Genomic DNA, 23830 nt, shown 5'->3' with positions numbered 1-23830 from the left:
AAGCGAGAGAGAGTGCGCTTAGTGATGTAAATATGGGCTGTACGTATGATGACGACTTTAAAGATTTTTAAGATGTTGCTATGAATAGTTTACGCTACGATTGTTGTAGTGTTAATTGTTGTTGATCATGGACAATATGATGATGACTCATGCCAGAGGAATGTGGTAGCGTCAAGTCTTCTGTTCCCCTTTGATAAACAATGGATGTATTGTTGTATGCGTTTGAAACAGCTTTTTTTTCTTTAAATTATAATAAATATGGACTACATTACTAAATCAATGGGGACGTATGTTAAGCGGAAGTTTGACACTTGAATTTGTTGGTGATTCTTAGCTAAGATCAGAACTTACTTTTGGTGTGCGGCGGCATCTGCCGACGGTTATTGTTGGCAATAGCTGGAAGTCTTCTTTACTTAGTTCCGTTCATATTTGGCTGGGGAATTTTACAAACAATCTCGATATTGATTAGAAGTAGTAAGTGACGTTGATGACATTATCGCGGACTACTTATTGTAGTTGTAAAAATATTTGTATTTGCCTGGTTGGTTCTGGAAAAACCAGTATACACATTTCCAGCGTCATACATCCATCGAGCGATAAACACACCATCATACACCGCAGCCAGCCAGCAGTACAAAGCACGCTAATTCAATGGTATGTATGCTGTATGCCCAGAGAACGGAACCACATTCCAAAGCTTGGCGTTGCTGTTTTTTTTCTGCTACTCCTTTTTGCAACTAATGGGGTTCGAGTCAGTGTCGTCTACATTCAGGCATTCATAGAATTACCCGTCCGTGGTAGATCAAAACGACTTACATATGTATAAAGACGATAGTTTTCTTCAACACATTTTCTCTTTTTAGCACTTGTTGCGTTTTGCATAGAAATTTTGTTTGAATTTTTAGCTAAGCTCACATATGTACTTGGTCACATTGCTTCAACGTTTTATTGCGTTTTTATTTCAATTCAATTGGCTTCTTCGCATTTAAATATAGATATCCTTAAATTTTTAGTTGAGAAAGCCACTAGATCTTGACAGTTTTCATAATTTTGTTCATTTTTTTGTTTTTCTTTTTCCATTGTAGGTAGTTTTTTAAATATATGTACTTATATGTATGGTTTTTTATATGTGTCATATTAATTATTAAATTTATTTTTCTTCTTTTTTGCGCTTCCCATATGGTTTTTGTCTCTCGCTTTAAACTCAAGTCACATTTTTTTTATCAATACATGTACATGAAGATTTTCACTTGAAGCGGAGCGGAGCGCGCGTGCTCACCGTTACGATGTGTTAACTACAACTGAATTTTACTGAATGAAAATGTTAGTTTTCTTTCGCCCGATCTTTCTTTAGGCGTATTTTTGCTCCGTTGCTGTATTTACACAGATACACTCGCACACACAGCCAACGGTTTTTTTGCTTCTTAAAAACCGACAGAATGTGTAACGCCTCTGCGACTGCGGCGTACTCTCTGACAATCTTCAATGATCTTCGGTGTCCAAACATTCAAATTCACTCGGCCGCTCAGCGCTGTAAGTCAAATGACGCTGTTTGTAAGAGTGTTAGAATGAGAAATCATGGTGGCGGAATAAGAAGGAAAAAAGCAAAACAAGCAAAGAGCACAAAAATCAAGTGAGAGAGATCGGAAGTCATTCGGCTGGTTGCTGGGGAGTGGAAGAGCGAAAGAGAAAGAAAGATACCAAGTCACTGCCAGTGATAATGGCAGCTGCCTTAGCTCGCCCGTGCGGGCGAAACCAAGATAGACGTTTATTCAATGGCAGCATGTTCCCCGGCTGTGTTATGAAAACAAATGTGATGTATGAAAATTTCAGAGAGCTGTGCTGTGAGCGAATTGTTCGTATTTTCGTTATGATTGTGTTGTAAATTGTTGACGTCGATGTGGTATTGTTGTTGCTATTGCTGTTTCTTACTTTACAAGTTTTGTTTGTTGTAAGTGATGACGGGGTCGTTCACGATGACAGACAGTAAAATATGTAGCCTCGAAGAAGAACAAGAGAAAACAATAACAACAACACAACCTCAAACTCATTCTAGAAGTTACAAAACGACATTCCACAGTTAGGTTTGTTGTTGTTTGTTGGCTTTGAATGTGTTTGTACAAGTACTCGCGTCCATCCTTCCCCACTGTACGTCTTCAGCAACAAGGTTCTAGCAACACAATTTCTTGCACAAACATTGCTGTCGTGGTCTGTAAAAGCGCCCCAATATGAGAGTGGTAAGTTAAACATCGACATAATCACATGTATTATGCGCCAGTGATGGAATTTAAGGTACCCCATAATTTTGGATTGTACTTTTCGAATCGAAATGGGATCTTTTGCAGAAAACGTTAATCATAACAGAATCTGGCCTTTGCAAAAAGTCCTCGAGTTAATGTTACTGTTATGTTAATTAATTGTTAATTTCAAATAATGTTGTTAAATACAAATATTATTATTCTGTTTTCCTAATTCTGTTCCAAAAATGTCGAGCCTGACTTCAACTGGATCAGGTAGCTTCTTGACAGTAATATTCCATAAATTTAAATCATCTCTTTCAATAAAACTTCTAAAAAATGCCTAAAGTAATCAAAACAAGTAACAGGCAAACATAAAAATTGGCATAACATTTTTCCAGCAGATTTTTGTACTTAAAACAGCAGATTTTGTTTGCTGATTTAGCTGACTGACATGTTTGCTAATATAGCAGCCCTGTGTTTGCTGAAACAGCAATAATGTCTGCTTTCCTATTTTCAGCAGATCAAAATTGCTTTTTAAGCAAACATTTTTGCTGTTTTGAAGGTGCATTTTAACGTACAAATAGAGGCACACTGTCAATATTGGAAAAGTATCGAAAAAGTAAAAGCATATACATTATAAGTTAAACCGTGCTACGTTCGACCGTGCCGAATCTCTGAAACCCACCATTATGGATTCTGCGTAAAATTGGCACAGAATAAAATTAGTTGGAGGACAAAATTTGACTCTACGTACCAAATTTCTGGCAAAAATTATAGCTTCTAGGAATCGTAGAAGGATAATGGAGAGATCGATTTATATGGGAGCTACATAAGGTTAAAGACCGATTTTGACCGTACTTGGCACAGTTACTGGAAGTCGTACAAGAACTCCATACCCAGAAAAATTAGTCTGCTGATATCAGTAAACACTGTCTGCTGATATTAAATTAAAAACTTTAAACTTTTCAGTAAACACATTCAAAAATTTTTTAAGTTTTATCAACAATGAAGGCATTTGCTATCCAATTTATACAAAATGTACGCCAATTTAGGCTTAACTATTTTTGTTTAAAAGCATAAATATAATAGTAGTAGTTACTTTGTCTGCTGTTATTTAAATTTGATGAAAAACTAGCAAATTGTACAATATTTTACAAAAATATGTAAGTAATAAGCTTGTAATAGCAGAGTATAAATTTTTTTAATATTTCCGACATTCATGAGCTTTTTTTAACTTTTTGGAGTTTGAAGCGGAAAATGTTTGCTGTTTTACCCACAAATTACTGTTGTCCCATTTTCAGCAGACTTTGTACTGTTTCAGCAAACATTTTTGCTGTGTTTACTAAAAAATTGCTAAGAGTGCACGTTTATATGGGAGATATATCAAGTTATAGACCAATTTCAATCGTAATTGGCACAGTTGTTGAAAGTCATAACACTACATGCTAAATTTTAGCCAAATCGGGCAAAAATTATGGACTGCGGGGGCTACAGATATCAAATAGAAAGATCGGGTTTTATGGGTGCTATATCAGGTTATAGACCGATTTCAGCCGTACTAGGCACAGTTGTTGGAAGTCGTAACAGAGCACTACATTCAAAATTTCCCCCTAATCTGATTACTTCTTGTGGCTAAATAAATATATCAAATCGGGATATGGCCCGTTTGCAATCCCCAATCATCTACATCAATAAGATGTGTCTGTGCAAAATAAGTGGTTGTGCAGAGCACCGACGTAGCCCGACCCAATTTTTTCCAAATCGAATTTCTCAGCATTTTCTGCAATTGGGAAATGGATAGATATACTTTCATTTTTTTCTACTCGGCTCATGAACTGACCCATCGATGGTGACATTTGGTCACTAAAGGTTTTCGATATACTATTACAGAATTTTTGGTTGGTTTTTTCTCTAACAGTTTGTAAGGTAGTTTTTATGCCGACTTGACGTGGCGTGTTTCGTTCTAGTTTCCAAGATCTTATTAAATATAATAAAATAAGCTGAAGAGGATGTAGAAAAAATGTTGCATTTTTGACGACAACCCTATTTTAAAATAATAACATTTGGTGCAGTTTTGGAATACATCCAGATTCACAAAAATACATTTCTTCTACATCCTTGAAAGCAAATATTTGGCTAAGGCTATTAAGGGGACGGTTAGACCATCCAAAATCAAAATCAGAATGTGGTGTCTGTGCGGGTAAATCAGTTTTATAAGAAGATGTGGGCTATTCAATTGTTTTGTTAGAAATTTCGGCGAATTAACTTCAGGGCCGCTTTCTCGTAGAAAAAATAGAGTTTAGGCCTATCCAGAATGCGCGCGTTGAGGAGCGTCGCTTTGAAAAGTGCAACTCTGCAAACAAATGTTAAAAAAGCAACTCCCAAAAGTTAAACTACATCTAACTTTGACGACCAAAAATACTTCTTCAAGTGTGGCAACACCGAATGGCGCTCAGGTTTAAGCATCAAAAACCAAAGCTCAACCCCCTCATTTTGTTTTGGTATTTAGTGATAACTAAACGGTACATGAATTGATCGAGGGAATAAACCTCATGTAAACAAATTTGATTTTATTGTACACTTTTAAGGCAATCAGCAACAAGAGTGTTCGCGTACTCAAAAATGTGTACAAATTTGCAAAAATTTTTACTGGAAGTCGTTCGTTTGCCGGTAAGAGGGAGCGCACAATGTTGTGATTTCATGGTAAAGACCAAAAATAGAAGGAGTTAACCTAGGTGGATGAAACATGAAACAGATGTTAAGAATTTTTATGAAGACTTAGAACAAAACATGGACCAAATAGGCCCACTGTTTGGAATAGGTTCCATACAGACGGTCCTTCCGATTTAAGGTCTTAAGCCCATAAAAGCTGCATTTTTCCCGATTTGGCTGAAATTTTAAATAATGAATTGTTTTAAGCCTACCGTCATCCGACCCGAATATGGTCGACATCGGACCATATCTAGATTTAGCTACCATATAGACCGAACTGCCGATTTAGGGTCTTTAGCCCATAATAGACGCATTCATTAGTTAAGTTGTTTTAAAACTTCTTTCACCCGACCCGAATATGGTTAAGATCGGACTATATTTAGATATATCTGCCATATAGTCAGATCTGCCGACATATACCCGCATTCGCAAGACTTAGTGCACCTTTAAAGTAGGTCTATTTGACAATTCTATAAAGCAAATCTGTCACATAAACCTACTTTAAACCTGCACTAAATTTTGTGAACATGGGCAATAGTCTCTAAAGCACCTAAAAGACGCATTTATTACCCAATTTCGTTGGAATTTAAACAATTGAGTTGTATTAAAATTCCCGACGTCCGACCTAAATATGGTCTAGATCTAAAACCCACCACCATGGATTCTGCGAAAAATTTCCACAAACTAGTTGAACCACATGTATATACTTAACATACCAAAGTTATGCCAAATCAAACAAATATTGAAATTTCCAGGGACCGTAGAAGATTATTCGCGGAATCGGTTTATATGTGAGCTATATCAGATTACAGTACAATTTGGACAATGTTTGCCATGGATATGGAAAGTCAAATTAACCCGCTACTTGCAAATTTTCAGCCCAATCGTACATCAATTACGATTTCAAGGGGCTAAAGATGTCAAATCGGCAGATAGGTTTTTATGGGAGCTATGTCAGATTATGGCCGGATTTAAACCATACTTGGCACTGTAATTGTAAGTCATAACAAATCAATCCGATCAAAATGTCAGCCAAATCGGACAAAAATTGAGGCTTCTAGTGGCTTAAGAAGTCAAATCGATATTTTATATGGGAGTTATCCAATCCCGCCCTATGGTGGCGACTTTTTAAAGATGTATAACTTTTGTTGTTGCAAACAGATGCACATGCCACTTTTACAGGTTTAAGAACATACTTTTTAAGACTTGAAAAACATGTGTGCTTTTTCACTCACAAGAAAAAAAATGTAGTTAACTCACGACTTTCTATACCGACTCTCGTTCACGAGACAAAAATTTTATTCACGCACGACTCACGAGAAAATCACGACTGACGAGACAATCATGATTCACGAAACACTCACCACTCACGAGAAAATCACTACTCACAAGCCATTCACGACTCACGAGGCTCTCACGACTTACGAAACGCTCACGAAAAACTCACGACTCACGAGACAATCACGACGCACTAGACTCTCACGAGTCATGGTTAAACAAATATTTTTCCGAATAATTTTTTTTCCATACATTTCAAATCATACCGCATTTGAACGTATGAATGTTAATGTATAAAATATATATTGGGTTGCCCAAAAAGTAATTGCGGATTTTTTAAAAGAAAGTAAATGCATTTTTAATAAAACTTAGAATGAACTTTAATCAAATAAACTTTTTTTACACCTTTTTTCTAAAGCATGCTAAAAGTAACAGCTGATAACTGACAGAAGAAAGAATGCAATTACAGAGTCACAAGCTGTGAAAAAATTTGTCAACGCCGACAACCATCTGAGCCAAATTGAAGTCGGATATTGAAGGACTTTACACAACTCACTGTCCCAAATTTTGGTGAAATCCGATAATAAATGCGCCCTTTATGGGCCCAAACCCTTAAATCGAGAGATAGGTCTATATGGCAGCTATATCCAAATCTAAACCGATCTGGGCCAAATTGTAGAAAGATGTCGAAGGGCTTAACGCAACTCCCTATCCGAAATTTTGGCAAAATTGGACAATTAAATCGAGAGATCGGTTTATATGACAGCTATATCCAAATCTGGACTGATCTGGTCCAAGTTGAAAAAGGATGTCGAAGGGCCTAACAAAACTCACTGTCCCAAATTTCAGTAAAATCAGACAATAAATGTGGTTTTTATGGCCCTAAGACTTTAAATCGGCGAATCGGGCTTTATGGGGGCAATATCAAGATATAGTCCAATATAGTCCGTCTTCGAACTTAACCTGCTTATGGACAAAAAAAAATCTGTGCAGACGGTGCAGCTCAATATTTCTATTTTTAAAGACTGTAGCGTGATTACAACAGACTGACGGACGGACGTGGCTATATCGTCTTAGATTTTTAGGATGACCAAGAATATATATAATTTATAGGGTCGGAAACGGATACTTCGATGTGTTGCAAACGGAATGACAAAATGAATATACCCCCATCCTTCGGTGGTGAGCATAAAAATCTGCTGAAAAAAAATTTTACTCTACCTTTTTATGTTTACTTGTTACATGTTTTACTTTAGGCATTATGTTTTTTTAATTTGTTGGGCGAGATGATTTTAATTTATGGAATATTGCAGTAATGAAGCTAGCTGATCCATCCATTGGTATACATTTTTAAATGTGGTTTAGCTCGCTCGCATATTTTGATATTGCTCTACTAATGTTCACATGACTGGCTTAGCCTTTTGTATCTTAATTTAAAGAAAAAATATTATGGAATTATGGTTTATGGTTTACATTCAATGGTGGTAATAAACATCCAATGAGACACACATTTGCATTTGAATTTTATTTTTTCGTGTAACATCCCCTTCATAATTAAGAAGCAGTCATTTTCAGCCAACAACAGACTTTTCAGCAGTAAGCCTGCTGCTCCAAAATTGCAGAACTACTGCTGTAATAGCAGAACTATTGCTACAATAGCAGCAAACTTTTTTCTATGAGTGCAGTAGTTGAAATGTTATCTAGTAAATTGCATCCAAAATTTTGTATTCCTTATATGTTGGCTTTTGCCTTTTTGGTCACGGCCGTGACACTGTGGAACGTGAGAGGAAAAACATTTTGAGAGACTTGTACAGGTTGCAAATTTCTGTTGGAAGTTTTCTCCCAGCAGAAATTTTTTACACTCCTGCAAATTTTTACTGGAAAAGTTGGCCAACACCCAATATTACGAAGCAATCGCAAAGCTGCTTACTATTGAATGATAGATTTGGATCCTGGAGCACGAAATATGGTCTTATCTGGACCATATGCTAGTCGTATGATGGGATGCTTAAATTAACTCACTGCTTCGAATTTCCACGAAATCTGGTAATAATAGCCGATTTTATGGGCTTAAGACCCTACATCGGCAGATCTATGGATATAGCGGCTATATCGAAATATGAACCGATCTGTATAATATTCGGACCGGATGAGGGGACGCCCAATGCAACACACTGTTTAGCATATCAGCGAAATCGGTTAATAAATGCGGGCTGAAGACCCCAAATCGGAATATCGGTGTATATGGCAGCTACATATATCTAAATATGGTCCGATTGTGCTCATTCAAGAACTTAACCTGCGTATGGATAAAATACCAAACTTTAGCTCAATATCTCCATTTTTGAAGGCTGTTGGGTGTTACAACAGACATACACGGATATCGTTAAAATGTCTTAGAATTTTAGGACGATCCAGAATTGATATTCTTTGTAGAATCGGAAATGGATATCTCGATGTGTTGCAAACGCAACGACAAAATTAATATGCCAACTTTTCCTATGGTGGTGGGTACAAAAATTTGACTTCAAATTGGGCCTAAAAAAAAAATTTGAAAAAAAGAAAATTGCATTACAATTACAAATTACATTACAATTACAAAATAAGAAAAAGTTTCATTTAAATTTTGTGTGTAAATAAACATTTATTGAAATTTTATTTTTAAAATATATGTTATAAAACTTTGTTTTTTTTTATAAAAATAATTTTTCAAGTTTTTTGTCTGTAAGGCCAAAGATCACTTTTATTTTACAATTTTCGTTTGTTTCTCTTTCGAGACGAGCTCAAGGGAAAAACAGGAGATCACCACATACCAATCACTATGGGACATGTTTCGTCATTTGGTTAGAATAACTTATCGGCAATATTAGGTGTGAAGTCTTCAAAGGCCGTATGTTGTGCTTATACCTTTTTTATTCCGAAAACGTCTCTATGATATCACATTACCCACGCTCAACAACCCCTTTTTCTAGCTGTTCCTTTCCCAATGCATGTGTTTGTGTATTGGCAGATTTTTTATCTACGCTATTACACCACTCCTATGGCATACACATGATTCTGTGCGTCTTTTGGAAGTTGTATTGATGGCTTCGAAAGCTAAGACAACAGTTGTCTAAGCGTTCGAACAGTTGTCTAAGCGTGAATACGATATAAGTACAACATACCATCGTACGGCCCTTGAAGTCTTCACACCAAATATTGTCGATGTGTTATTCTAACCAAATGACGAAACGCGTCCCATGGTGGTTGGTGTGTGTGATGATCTCTAGCTTACTTTTTACAATGCAAAAACAAAACAAAATCTCCAATCATTGAGCTCGGGCCCTTGAAGTCTTCACACCAACTATTGCCGATGAGTTATTCTAACCAAATGATGAAACGCATCCCATAGTAATTGGTGTGTGTGGAGATCTCTGGCTTTCCTTTTACAATGCAAAAAAGCAAACAACAATTCTTCAATCATTGAACTCGTCTCGAAAGAGAAACAAACGAAAAGTTTAGAAAAAATTTTTGAAATTTTGTCTGTAGAAAAATGTCAGTGAATTTCATTGAGATTTTGTGTTTAGAGGGCATTTCATTGAAACTTAGTCTTCAGAAAAATAATTTTGGGAGGAGCCCCCAACCCCTACCAACGTCCCTGGCTCCCATATAAACCGATCCCCGGATTTGGCTTCTTGAGCATCTAGAAGCCTTGTTTTTTCCGATTTGGCTGAAATTTCGTACATAAAGTACACTTATGGCCTCCAACACTCATGCCAAGTCCCAACCAGATAGATTTAAATATATATTTATATCCAAATAAACCGTTCTCCGGGTTTGACTCCTAAAAGCCTTAGTTTTTGTCCGATTTGTCTAAAATTTGGAACTGAAGTACACTGGTGGCCTCCAATAATCACAACGATTTGTTCATAAATATATAGGTCCCATTAAAACCTATACCCCAATATGACTTCTTGAGACCACATTATTGGGTCCTACTTCTTCGTTGACGATACCAAGCGTCGTTGACGATACAACGCTACCGCAACGTGCTCACTGACTATTTTTGACCTGAATTGGAAGATATGGACCTGGACGATATTTGGCTTCAGCAGAACAGTGCCACATTTTATTGAAGTGTAAAACAAGAGTTGTCAAGTCCTTAAATGAAAACTCGATACTGTGTAGGGTCGGAAATAGAAATTTCAATGTGTGTTCAATGTTCAATTATAAGCGGTACTCTTTATGGCCGAGTCCGAACGGCGTGCCCCAGTGCGACTATTTGAGCAGTAGTTTTTACATGCCACAGTACATCACAAATGTCGCCAGCATAATGAGGGATAAACCACCGCAGAAAAATGTTTTTCTGCTGATTTCGCCAGGATTCGAAAACAGGCGTTTAGCGTCATAGGAGGAAGGAAGGCTTAATTTTGGGTTGGAAATAATTGTAGCTAAAATCACCGACACCGCTTGCTAGAAATGAAAGACGTTAATGTCTTTGGCTTTGTGAGTCTCATGCAGACTCCCAATTTCCGACTTTTTGACAACCACGAGAATTGAAGTTAGCATACAGTTCGCAACCAAGCATTCTTACCCAAACAAAAATGATATGATCCAATGTTCGTCTAACAAAGGCATGTTTCTACCATTGCACAGCTCACTAATTCGTTAGTGGTGGAAGCATGTAATCTTTTTTGGGACAAAGCGGACTGATGATGCAGCTTGATTAGCTTCGAAATCTCGTTCTCTGTAGCCTGCCCGATGCATTATTTGCAACCACATTTTGCCTAAAACTTAAAAAGGGGTTTTATTTTGTTTTATAATTTAAATAGAAACAAAACATTGGTTTCTTCTGGACAAAAAAAAAATCCAACAACAAAATAAAACAACCAAAATAAAGTAGCGCAAAACAAAAAAAAATTTCTAGGCTAAAAATCACACTTAATATGGTTGAAAAGTCTTCTAACAAAAGACGAAACGCGTCCCATAGTGGTTGGTGTGTGTTGCTATCTTTGGCTTTCCTTTTTCATTTGCATCTCCGATCATTGAGCTTTTCTCGAAAGCGAAACAAACCAAAATTGTAAAATTTGATGATCTTGCCCTAACAGGCAAAAAACTTGAAAAATTAAAAATTCGGCAGAGCCCGGCCAAGATTCGAACCTGGGCACACGGAGCAACAGCGAGAGCCATTGCCGTTGTCTTAGCATTCGAAGCCATTAATACAACTTCCAACAGATGAACAAAATCATGTGTAGTACGGAAGAAGTGTAATTTATCACAGATATAATGCCTGTCATTACACAAACATACATACATTGGGAAAAGTACAGCTAATAAGCAGGGTTGTTGACCTTGGTTAACGTGGTAATTGTATCATAGATGCGTTTTAGGTATTAATAGGATTCAAATACAGCATACCAACGCACGGCCCTTGAAGGCATCACACCTATTATGGTGGAAAAGTCTTCCAACCAAAGACGAAACGCGTCCCATAGTGGTTGGTGTGTGTTGCTTTCTTTGGCTTTCCTTTTCCATTTGCATCTCCGATCATTGAGCTCGACTCGAAAGAGAAACAAACAAAAATTTTAAAATTTCAATGACAAAATTTAAACAAATTTTAATGAAATTCTTTCTAAAGAGAAAATTTCCAAAAAAAAATTTTAAGGACAAATTTTTTTGTTAATAAAATTTTTTTTTTTGTGTTGAAACATTTTTGGTGTTTTGTCCGGAGCTGACTGTAAGGAAAATTGTTCGACTCCGCAGCCCTGTTTACAACAATGTTCCTTCAAAGAACTTCTTATCTTCTATTCTGCATTTATTCTGACGGCACGATCTAGACAACGCCATCGTTTTATTTTGATGCGTTTAACTACGCTTAAGGCCAAAACAGAATGAACGCGTTGTACTTTGTTTATGAGTGTCGCGTTGAAAAATGCAACTCAAAAAATGCAAACAAATCCCACAAAAGCAACGCGCAAAAGGAAAACAATTTTTAACTTCGACGCCTTAAAACACTACTTCACGTACGGCAACACGAAACGACGCTCGATTTCCGTCGTCAAAGTTGAAAATTCTTTAATTTATGCGCTTTGCTTTGTCGCATTTGTTTGCAGAGTTGCATTTTTCAATGCAACGCTCCAAAACGAAGCACAATGCACTCATTCCGTTTTGGCCTTTATTTCGCTCGAAGACGATTTTTGAAGCGATTGCTCTTCAACAGCAGAACAAAGCCATATGCGCCATATACAAATTAATATGCAACGACATCACATCAATCGGGAACAGCATAGCTGTGAGGAATTGTCATCTGATGGTGAATATAGGGTCAGTCATCTGAACACCTATTCATCATTAAATTGTACAACCAGCGATCAGCAGTAGACCTTAGTGAGGAGCGAGCCATATTTATTCACATGTGCCTTGGAAAATCTTTCCCAGCATGATATAAAATCGATCTTACGATGTGTTGTCTCTCTGTTTAAAATCACGTTCAGTATTGTAGGTTTCAGAATGGTTCATTCCCTTTCTAACTGAGAAACGTGCATGCATCAACCTTCAGTCTTAACAGTTTTGCTGGGATACCGAAGTCTGACATGGTTAAAATGCGATTGAACGCATAGGGCTCTCGAAAGCGGCTTTGTACTTCACAAAGTGATGGTAAGTGTTTCACTTTAGGTTTTAATATTTCACACAGTACCTAATATGTAGTGGCAAGGATACTTATTCCTCTGTAGTAGGCACATACTGTCCTGTCTCATTTCTTGTGTACGTGGCATATTATGCAGCATTTCCAATGCTTGTACCAAAACCAAGGATTTGATGTTTGATTCTTTGGTAGGTTAGGTTCGATTTAAGCGGCAGTATGCCATCAGACTCACTTAGACGTTATCATCCATTATGATACCATAGGAACAGGAAAAGGAATTTACCTTCTAGTCCCTATAGTTGAACTATCCAGATCGCTTAAAAAAAACCAACCTTAAGTGGAACTCTATAGTCTCTTCTTCCTCGACGCTCTCACAGCTTCTGCAAAAGTCGTTACTTGCAACCTTCAGTATGTCTGCATGTTTTCCGGTCAGACAGTGACCTGTCACGTCGGACACAATGACTGAGACGCCTGTTTTGGTCAGCGACAGAAAAGCGGTAGTTCTCTTCAAGTCTAGATTAGGCAACACAATTTTGGAGTGTTCAGAAAACTCTCTTTGTGACCATCTGTCATTCGTTGACCTCCGGGCCTGATCTCGAAGAGTAAGCTTAAATGTCGCTAGAGGTATGGAGATTGTGGCTAGACAAATTGCTGCGACCACTGCTGTGGAGCTAAGGGAGCTTTCTCTTTGGTCATGCGGCGCTAAAGACACTGTGTTACACTTGATATAATGCCCGAAGTCCTGATAGAACCGTTTGGTGCAACAATCCCTTGTAATAGAAATTACATTGACTACTATACTGATGGTTTCGAACTAGACGAGCAGGTGGGCTTTGGGGTGTACTCTGAAGAACTAGAACTGATCATATCGAGAAGGTTGCCCGACAACTGAAGTGTGTATTAAGCGGATATCCTTGCAAATAAAGATGTGGTGGAATGCCTAAGATGAAATGTCATAACAACGATTGGCGTATATATATACATAAATGTTTTGTTATTCCAATTAGAGGAAATAGTACACATCCTTGAGGAGTTCCCCTGCTATCCCATCATTTTAGATCCCAAACCAGCCGTAATGCATCATTTTGTAAGTGAATTAGCAACAAACTTTCTTACGGTAATGTTGATACCTCCAGCTCCGTCATGATTGACGTCGGTTTTCCTTTATTGAAAACAATATTAATGTCAAGAAATGCTACCATTGTTTATGCATTCGATGAAGCCGATTAGATCGTGAAGGCCCGTTGCATGCTGCTGCCTTCTTCGTGAAATAAATAATGAAACTAAAACTTGTGGTACTCAAGTACTGGAGTTTAAAATGCGGTGGGCTATGGGGCTGTGACATTGGTCCGTTATGTAGTCGAGACCAGGAGTGCTTGCATCAAATAATTGTGTGAGTCGAGGAGAGTATGCCGTTGCGTTTGCGGCTTTTCGACGTTCGGCTTCCGTGCAGAATCATTTCGTATGTTTTGCATCACGCTAATGCGTACATCAAATACACTCGATGAATGCCTTCTTTGGCCTTGTGGACTTTACAATGTTGAAATCTGATGCTGCTAACTATCATGTTTTTTGGCGATGCAAGGTCCATTAGCTTAAATCCATTATCGGCCGTTATCTCGTGAAGGCTGAAGGGACTTGACATCAGGGCTGCCAGACGTGATAATTTTAGTTCATTTTGACGATTTTTTGGCCAAAACTTGGTCTTTTGACGCTTGGCGGTTTTTGCTTTGAATCCCATTAAGATTTGATGATTTTTTTGGAGAAATATATTTTTAAATGTTTCGCAAATTGGGAGAATTTTTTCGAAATTGTTAAAGTTTTGTTCTTAATATATTAAATTTTTTTATCTAGAGAAAAAATCACGGAATGCACAATTTTATTGAAATTTGTTTTATTGGGAAATTTTCATTTAAATTGTTATGTTGTTAAAATTTTCATTCAAAACCTTTTTATTAAAATTCTTGTCTTCGAAAATCTTTTTTTTTTTTTTGAAATTTTGCCTTTACATAAAATTTTGTTGAAGTTTTGTCTTTACAGAAATTTCTTTTTTATACCCTCCACCATAGGTTGGGGGGTATACTAATTTCGTCATTCTGTTTGTAACTACTCGAAATATTCGTCTGAGACCTCATAAAGTATAAATATTCTTGATCGTCGCGACATTTTATGTCGATCTAGCCATGTCCGTCCGCCCGTCTGTCTGTCGAAAGCACGCTAACTTCCGAAGGAGTAAAGCTAGCCGCTTGAAATTTTGCACAAATACTTCTTATTAGTGTAGGTCCATGTTTCGATATAGCTGCCATATAAACCGATCTTGGGTCTTGACTTCTTGAGCCTCTAGAGTGCACAATTGTTATCCGATTGCAATGAAATTTTGCACGACGTGTTTTGTTATGATATCCAATAACTTTGCCAAGTATGGTTGTAATCGGTCCATAACCTAATATAGCTGCCATATGAACCGATCTTGGGTCTTGACTTCTTGAGCCTCTAGATGGCGCAATTCTTATCCGATTGGAATGGAATTTCGCACGAACTATTTCGCCATGATATCCAACAACTGTGCCAAGTATGGTTCAAATCGGTGCATAACCTGATATAGCTGTCATGGAAACAGATCTGGGGACTAACCGATTTGGCTGAAATTTTGCATGACGTATTTTATTCTTACTTTCAACAACTGTGTCAAATAAGGATCAAATCGGTTCATAACCTGCTATAGCTCATATAAACCGATCTGAGATCTTGACTTCTTGAGCCTCTAGAGGTCACAGTTATTATCCTGAAATTTTGTGCGACGGATCTTCCTATGACCATCAATATACGTGTTTATTATGGTCTGAATCGGTTTATAGCCCGATACAGCTCCCATATAAATCGATCTCTCTATTTTATTTCTTGAGCCACCAAAGGGAGCAATTCTGTTACGAATTGGCTGACATTTTACACAGGTCTCCAACATATAATTTAATTGTGGTCCAAACCGGACCATATCTTGATATCGCTCTAATAGCAGAGTAAATCTTTTCTTATATCCTTTTTTTCCTAAGAAGAGATGCCGGGAAAAGAACTCGACAAATGCGATCCATGGTGGAGGGTATATAAGATTCGGCCCGGCCGAACTTAGCACGCTTTTACTTGTTTTAATTTTGTTTTTATTTGTCCATACAAAAAATTTTATTGAAATTTTGTATTTAGGGAAAATTTAATTGACTTAAAAAAGAGAGTTAAATTCTTGTCTTCGGAGAAAATTTCATCAAATATTAATATATTTATGATTCTATTGATTATAATAGTTAACAACCAACAAATCAAGCAACAGCCATAGCATTAACTTTTAGTGGTATTGTATCCATCGTAAATTGTGAAGTCTTGCTGAGTCGGTCAAATTTAAGGTGTGAAGATTAAAAAAATAAAAATTTGAAATTTTGCATTTTAAAAATAGTGTGGACCTAGAAAATCTAAGTCCAAATCACCATGAGGGCTTCAAAGGTCGTACGTTGGAAGGTTGTATTTATGTATCTCGCAGAAATTGCGAAAGAACCTCTAGGAAATGCATACCAACACACAAACCTATCCCGACACTCTTTCCTATTGGCTGTATCACTTTTTCAACGCATGTGTAGTCGTCTATTGCAGCGTGAATTTCTTGTCCGCATGCCTAAAATTTATCTTCCCGAGTATACACACCAGCTCTGGAGTCCACAATGGCGGTCGGTGTTTGCCTCTTGGCTTGGCACTAGGGCATGCTGACGCAAGCGAGTCATTCAGGGCCTTCGTGATCCGCCTGACCACTATGTCTATATCTTCCGTAGTTTCCACTTCCTTTTCTAGTCTAGAAGGGATAGTGGTGCACAATTTGTGCCGAAATTTATCCCAATCCGCCTTTTTTCTGTTTAGCTGAGGGACCACTACTGCAGTATTTTCTCCAAGGTTGAAAATAATATAACAATGATCGGAGAAGCTGTGGTCATCCGACACTTTCTAGTCGCATATTCTTACGCTTATATCTTCCGACACAAAGGCAATATCTAGTACCTCCTGCCTGTTTCTGGTAATAAGTAGCGGTTTTTTTTTATCGCCTTTATTACAAATCGCCAGATAGCAACTTATAATATATTCGCTAAGCAGCTCACCCCTTTCGTTGACATTCGATCTTCCCCATATCTGGTGACGTTCATTAGCATCACTTCCTACAATGATGCTCTTCTTCCCTGCAGAAGCGCCTTCAACCAGTACCCTAAGGCTTGAAGGGGGCATCTCTGAATCGTGTGCCATATGTAGGGAAGCCAGCCAGTAATGAGATTTATTTATTTTAAGGCTGGCTACTATTGAATCTTCAGGGTATAGCGACAGAAGAAGAATAAAATTTAGACTGCTCCTTGCAAGAATACAGGCTTTGTATCTCCCATTCCCCGTACCTTTGAGAAGTTTAAATTCCGGAATTCTTAGTCCACAAACCATTCCTCCACACAGCCATGGTCTCTGGATAAGAACCACGTCAAATCCCCCTGCCTTCAGGAGAACCTTTAATGCCGCCGAAGCGGCCTTACAATGGTGGGGATTTATCTGTAGAAACCGGACCATGGTCAGGGTTCAGAACTTCAACCACTGTACCGTTAGCGTCGTCTTCTGATTTCGCCAGGAGTTCATCCCGAACAATCTTAACTCTCTGATAAATCTATAATTTCACTGAGTTTTTTAAATTGCAAATTTTGCCTTTGAACATTCTACCAAGGAACAGGGGCAAACTTCTCCCATATCAATGAGTGCAGTCCGATTCAAGTTAAAGCTTAATGCTAAGGGCCTCCTTTTATAGCCGAGTCCGAACAGCGTGCCGCAGTGCGACACCTCGTCGGAGAGAAGTTTTACATGGCATAGTACCTCACAAATGTTGCCAGCATTAGGAGGGGAAAACCAAAGCTGAATATTTTTTTTTCTGATGGTCTCGCCAGGATTCGAACCCGTGGGTTCAGCGTCATAGGCGGACATACTAACCTCTGCGCTACGGTGGCCTCCAGGAGTTTATTAAGTGGTATATATATACGACGGCAGTGGTCATTGTCAGCTGAGTTTGAGCGATAGTAATGCACATGCAGAAGTTTAAGGTTGCTAGTGGGTCTACTAGCAATATTAAACGATAAGCGGTTAATAAGAAAACTGAGCTTATATTTCCGCAAAGTAAATTTAATATAAACGAGACATTAAGTATAATTTTTCTATTCTGGTAGTTTAATAAGGGTTAATTTTAAATCTTAAGATGGGGAGTTGGTATTATTCAAGCCTCTGTCACGCAGACAAAATTCACGCAATGAATTAAAAACATTGGATCCCAAATTACACAACAATATTCAAGTATACTACGGACCAAATGTTTGGTAATTGCAATATCAAGGAATTCCTTAAACCACCGCTTCAAAAAATCCAGACCAATGAAGGCTTTATTGACTACTTGAGTATATGTCATCTGAAATCTAGACGATGATCCAACAAAATACCATGATCCTGAATAGATGCTACAGTTTCAAGTTCTTGATCTGCTATATAGTAATTTACAAAGTTAATCAGTCGATGTACGGGAAAAGGAAATTATTTTGCATTTAGCTATGTTTAACTGCATTTAATTTAAATTACACCAATCGACAAAATTTTTAAGATCTAATTTTAAACTCTCAATGCCAGTAGGATTATTGAATCGTCAGCAAACATCAAAACATTGGATCTTTTAATAACATCTGGCAGATCGTTAGTAAATAACATAAAAAGAATAAAACCGAGATGGCTACCTTGGGGTACACCAGAGGTTACATAAATTTCTTCCACAAGGTACTTCCGAATTTTACCCTTTGGGAACGATTGTCAAGTTAAGATTTAATCCACAATGATAACGAATTGCAAAAACCTATTGAGCGGAGTTTTATTAACAACAGTTTATGATAAACTTTGTCAAAAGCTCTACTGAAGTCAGCGTAAACAGTACCGGTTTGCAATTTATCTCTAAAACTCTCATTAACCGTAGTCGTGAATTTCAAAATGTTTGTGACAGTAGATCGCGATTTCTGATAACCGTGCCGACAAGATGACAGATACCTGATGAGAAAGCATGTCTGTGACGATTTTTTCAAGCAATTTAGGAATGACACTTAGTTTTGCGATAGCTCTATAATTAGATGCATCTATTCTATTGCCTGATTTAAACAGTGGTATAACGAATGCAGAAGGAAAAAAAATATTTTTTACTGATCTGTTGATATCAGCACAATATTTAAGCATATTGCTGGGAACTCCGTCTGGACCGGGGGCAAATGAATCCTTCAACAACTTCAAATTCTTTAGAACAGTCTGAGAACTTAGTGTTGAAATAGATACTGGAGAAGTCTCAAGTATGATATGTGGATATTCATATTTAGTTTGGAATAAGTAGTTGCAAAAAAATCTGGAAATAGGTTATTGGTATCATGTTCACTATTGCTACAGTGGAACCATATTTAAGAGATTACGAAATTTTTTTACCTAGTCTTTTTTTCCAACTCAGATTTCTCGAAACTATACAACATAAAAATATGGTCGAATTTATGAATTATTTTAGGTTAGGTTAGGTTGAAAAGAGGGTGCATATATTAATCCGCCCCATGCCACTATGGACATACACCTATGCCAGTAATCAGCTTGTTGTGCGCTCTAAAAACTATAAAGTAACCTATAAAAAGAAAATTTTAAATTGGGAATTCCGTGTAACTTAAATCTCTTTCTTACACTGCAAGACTGTTCGTGACCTTACCGTCCTGGTTGTTATTGCCCTTATGGCCATTTTACTGTCGGTAAAGATGTTCACACTAGACGTCCTCGCGTTAGTACCACCCCACTTCCCGCATTCCGTGATCGCCTGGATCTCCGCCTGCAGGAGCGTATTATGGTCTAGCTTTGATCCATCCGTGTAACATGATCTTCCTGATGGCAATACTAGGGTTCCGTCAATCCAAGCCTGTGCCGATGGCAGCAGTGCCTCGCACTCGGCTTTAAAGTTAATCTCAGGTATCCGATCGATAACCTCTTCCCTTCCTCCCAGGTTTCCTATCGTCGCCTCGATATACCGCGATGGTATGAGCTGCTCTCATCCTCAATCCATTCTCCCATCTTATAGCCGCAGTGGCTGCTTTGCACTTAATTTGTATGTCAATGGGTCGGATATCTAGAATAGTCTCCAGTGCCCTAGTGGGCGTGGTCCTCATCGCTCCGCCTTTTCAAAGACAACATGTTCTCTGAACCTGTTGTATGGTCCTTATGTTGCACTTTTTCTCCATAGCAATCCACCAACCAAACTACTGAGGCGTAGGTAAGTATTGGTGGACTATCCTCGAATTCAAGCCCCATTTCGAGCCTACGACCCGTCTACATAGTGCCCAACATCTGTGAGCATTCTCATTACGCTCCTGAATGTGACACTTCAATTCAGTTTCCTATCCAAGATCACACCTGTGTATTTGACTTTGTCAGATATCAAAATCGTCTTATTGAGGTCTACCTTCGTTTTCCTCATTGAGGAAAACGACCTCTGCGACCTTAAGACCTCTGCGTCTAGCCCAGTAATATGCCATATGCAAGACCCTTTCGGCCTGTCTGCATAGCTCGTTCGGATCCTTACCCTTAGAAGTATTATAACATCGTCTGCGTAGCAGATGGGTTCAAATCCCTCCTCAGTCAGCATAGGAGTGGCGATAAAATGCCCACCTGTGCCACTTTCTCCCTTATATTTTTGCCATGAGAAACACAATTTATCCACCCGTTACTAGGCATATGGTTTATCCAGTCTCTAAGGACCGGGTCCACCCGGTACTGGTCTAAGGATTGAATCAGTGTGTCGGTCCGCACATTGTTAAAAGCCCCCTCGATATCAATGAATGGCATCGAAGGATTCTTCTATTTTATGCACAACCTCGTGCATGGCAGTTTCCACCGACCTTCCTTGACATAGGCATGCTGTTTGTATTTGAGCAGTTCCCTGGATGTCCTACTCTTTATCATGGTGTCCACAATACGTTACATGGTTATTTTGTTAAAATTGGCCCAAAACGGAAAACCAGATTTTGCAAAATATTTGTACATTTGAATTTATTCATAGTAAAAATTTCAAACAATTTATTCCAACAATTAATTTTATGTGAGTTAAAATTGTCGGACAGAGGTTAGCATATCCCCCTATGATGCTGAATCCTGGCGAGATTATCAGAAAAAATTTCCAGCTGTGGTTTTCCCCTCCTAATGCTGACGACATTTGCGAGGTACTATGCCATATAAAATCTTCTCTCCAAATAGGTGCTGTACTGCGGTACGCCGTTCGGACTCGGCTATAAAAAGGAGGAGAAATCGGACTGCACACCCTGTTCCTAAATGGAATGTTCATGGGCAAATTTGTATTTGCAATTAGAAGTTCATATGATTTCGCTATTTTTTTTTATTTATCTCTAGCGCAATATGAATCCCAATTTGATTGTAAATTGGTCCTTTTAACTGAACCATATATCTCACAGGCAAAGAACAAATCCAAAATGGTACTAGAATTGAACGAAAAATGAGTCGGAATGCTGTGAGATAAATTTTGTTTAGCCTACTTTTGGAAAATTGTCTAAATAATTCGTCAAAAGCAAAGTTTTCCAAGCAAAAGACACATTACCGTGTAATTTGGCGGGTAACCTGAAACACAATTTAGTAACCAATTACATTCAGGTATACTCTCAATATTACTTCAACATGGGAATATCATTGAAGGAAAGTGCTTCAGAGTAAACATACCACCAGATATAAATAATTAATTCTTCGTACAAATACTGAAGAGCTAAAAATAATTAGAATTTTGAACAACTCTAATCTACGCGATATGGTACTTAAATGAAAGAAAGTTCGAATTAGGTAACTAAAACGGAAAAATTTGCCCAGAAAGCAAGCCCGAGAAGGTTGCAAGAGATAATTTAAAATCCCTTTAATCTATGTGATATGGTACTTAGCTGGAGGGAAGAAGAGTATGTAACACATGCGGAACATTTTGAAAGATGGGAAGCCCGGGGAGGGTCCAACAGAGTTTAGAGTTTCTTTTACCTCCTTCATGTAGCATTTATAAAAGTTTTAAATAATTTCAATACTGTAAAAAGTGTAGATGATATAGAGGGTGTAATTACAACAAGTAAAAGCGTGCTAATTCGACCGGGCCGAATCTTGGGATCCCACCCCAAATTAAGTTGAAGGGCACAAGCCAAAATCTATGCTACTAGGAATCGAACAATGATGATCGAGAGACCGCTTTATGTGGGTTCTTTATCAGGTTATAGACTGATTTGGACCGTATTTGGTAGAGTTGTTAAAAGTAGTAACAGAACACCGCATGCAAAATTTCAGCCAAATCTGAAAAAAATGCGGCTTGTAAGGACTCAAGTAGTCAAATCGGGAGATCGGTTTATATGGGAGTTATATCAGGTTCTAAGCCAATTTGAACCGTGCTTGGCGCATTTATTTAACTTTAGGGCATTATTTAACTTTTTATTACCAAAAACTACATTTTTTTTTTCAGGGACGCTACAAAAGTAGACCGATAGGGTCATCAATCAACGCCATATTCTATGCAGCTCTTTTGACATTTCTCTTCAGGAAGGTTTGCTATTTCATGATTGGATGTGTATGTATGCGTCGTATGTTCGTAAATTGGGCTGAGCAATAACTTGAAAATGATTCGGATTTGCATAGAAAAATCATCTTCAGCGATGAGGCTCATTTCTAGCTGAATGGCTTCGTTAATAAGCAAAATATGCGTTATTGGTCAAACAGCATTCACACGTACTCCATGACTCATTATTGAATTCCGAAAAAATTCGGTTTGGTGCGGTTTATGGGCCGACGGCGTCATTGGGTCGTATTTCTTCTGTAATGATCAAGACCGGCACGTTTCTGTGGATGAGAATCGCTACCGTTCAATGATAACAAAATATTTTTGGCCTCAATTGGAAGTTATGGACTTGGAGGACATGTTGTTGCAACAGAACGGCGCCACAAGCCACACAGTATTTGTCGTAATAAATGGTCCAATCGATTGGCCGCCTCGATTGTGCGATTTGACGCCGTTAGACTATTTCCTGTGGGGCTACGTCTATGGTCTATGACAAGATATATTCATTTACAGGTAGTGGCAGTTGTCCAACAACAAAATATTGAGTACATTATCTGTCAAAATCAGTGATTAGTGCAACTCTGATTTTGAGTATGTTACTAGCTCGCGCCATTTTTCGTTGTTTGTGTGTGTCACGGTTCTTAACTATAATACACACACACAACCGAAAGTGGTTGACAGATAGTGCACTTCGCGAGAAAAAATTGTACTCAGCTGTTTACGGTACACTAGCTGGTAATAATGTCATGGTCTATGCCAACAAGCCAACGACGATTGATGAGCTGCGTAGAAATAACGAACGCGAAATTGCAGCAATATCGGTTGGTTTATGGTTGAAAACAGTCGAAAATTGCATTCAGCATCTGGACTTTTGCAAACGTGCCCGTGGTGGCGATGGAAAAGAAATTGAGTTTCATGCATAATGGCATCGAATGTAATTTCACAGAAATAAAGAATTTCATAGATATTCACAACCGTTTTTGTTTTATTTAAAAAAAAACTTTTGCAGTGCTCTTATTGAAAACTCCGATAAATATTTAACTCATTATTGGTAACCCATTATTTTTTAATTTTCCGTATTCTTACAAATAATAAGATTTTGATTTCTGGTAGTCCTGTGGGTAATGTTATGTGATTGGCTAGTTTTTGCTGGTTTGCTCCACTATTTTTTTCCTTTAAAAGAAAAATTATCAAAAACTACCCCCGTTTAAAAAGTACCAACTACTTAGGTAACCACAATTCCATCTCTATGTGGTGAACACTCAACACAGCTCTCATGAGTTTCCCCATACAGCCGAATTCCAACACATTTTA

The sequence above is a fragment of the Stomoxys calcitrans genome, chromosome 1, assembly GCF_963082655.1.
Source record: "Stomoxys calcitrans chromosome 1, idStoCalc2.1, whole genome shotgun sequence".
NCBI classification, from domain to species: Eukaryota; Metazoa; Arthropoda; class Insecta; order Diptera; family Muscidae; genus Stomoxys; species Stomoxys calcitrans.
This window is presented reverse-complemented; position numbering follows the sequence as displayed.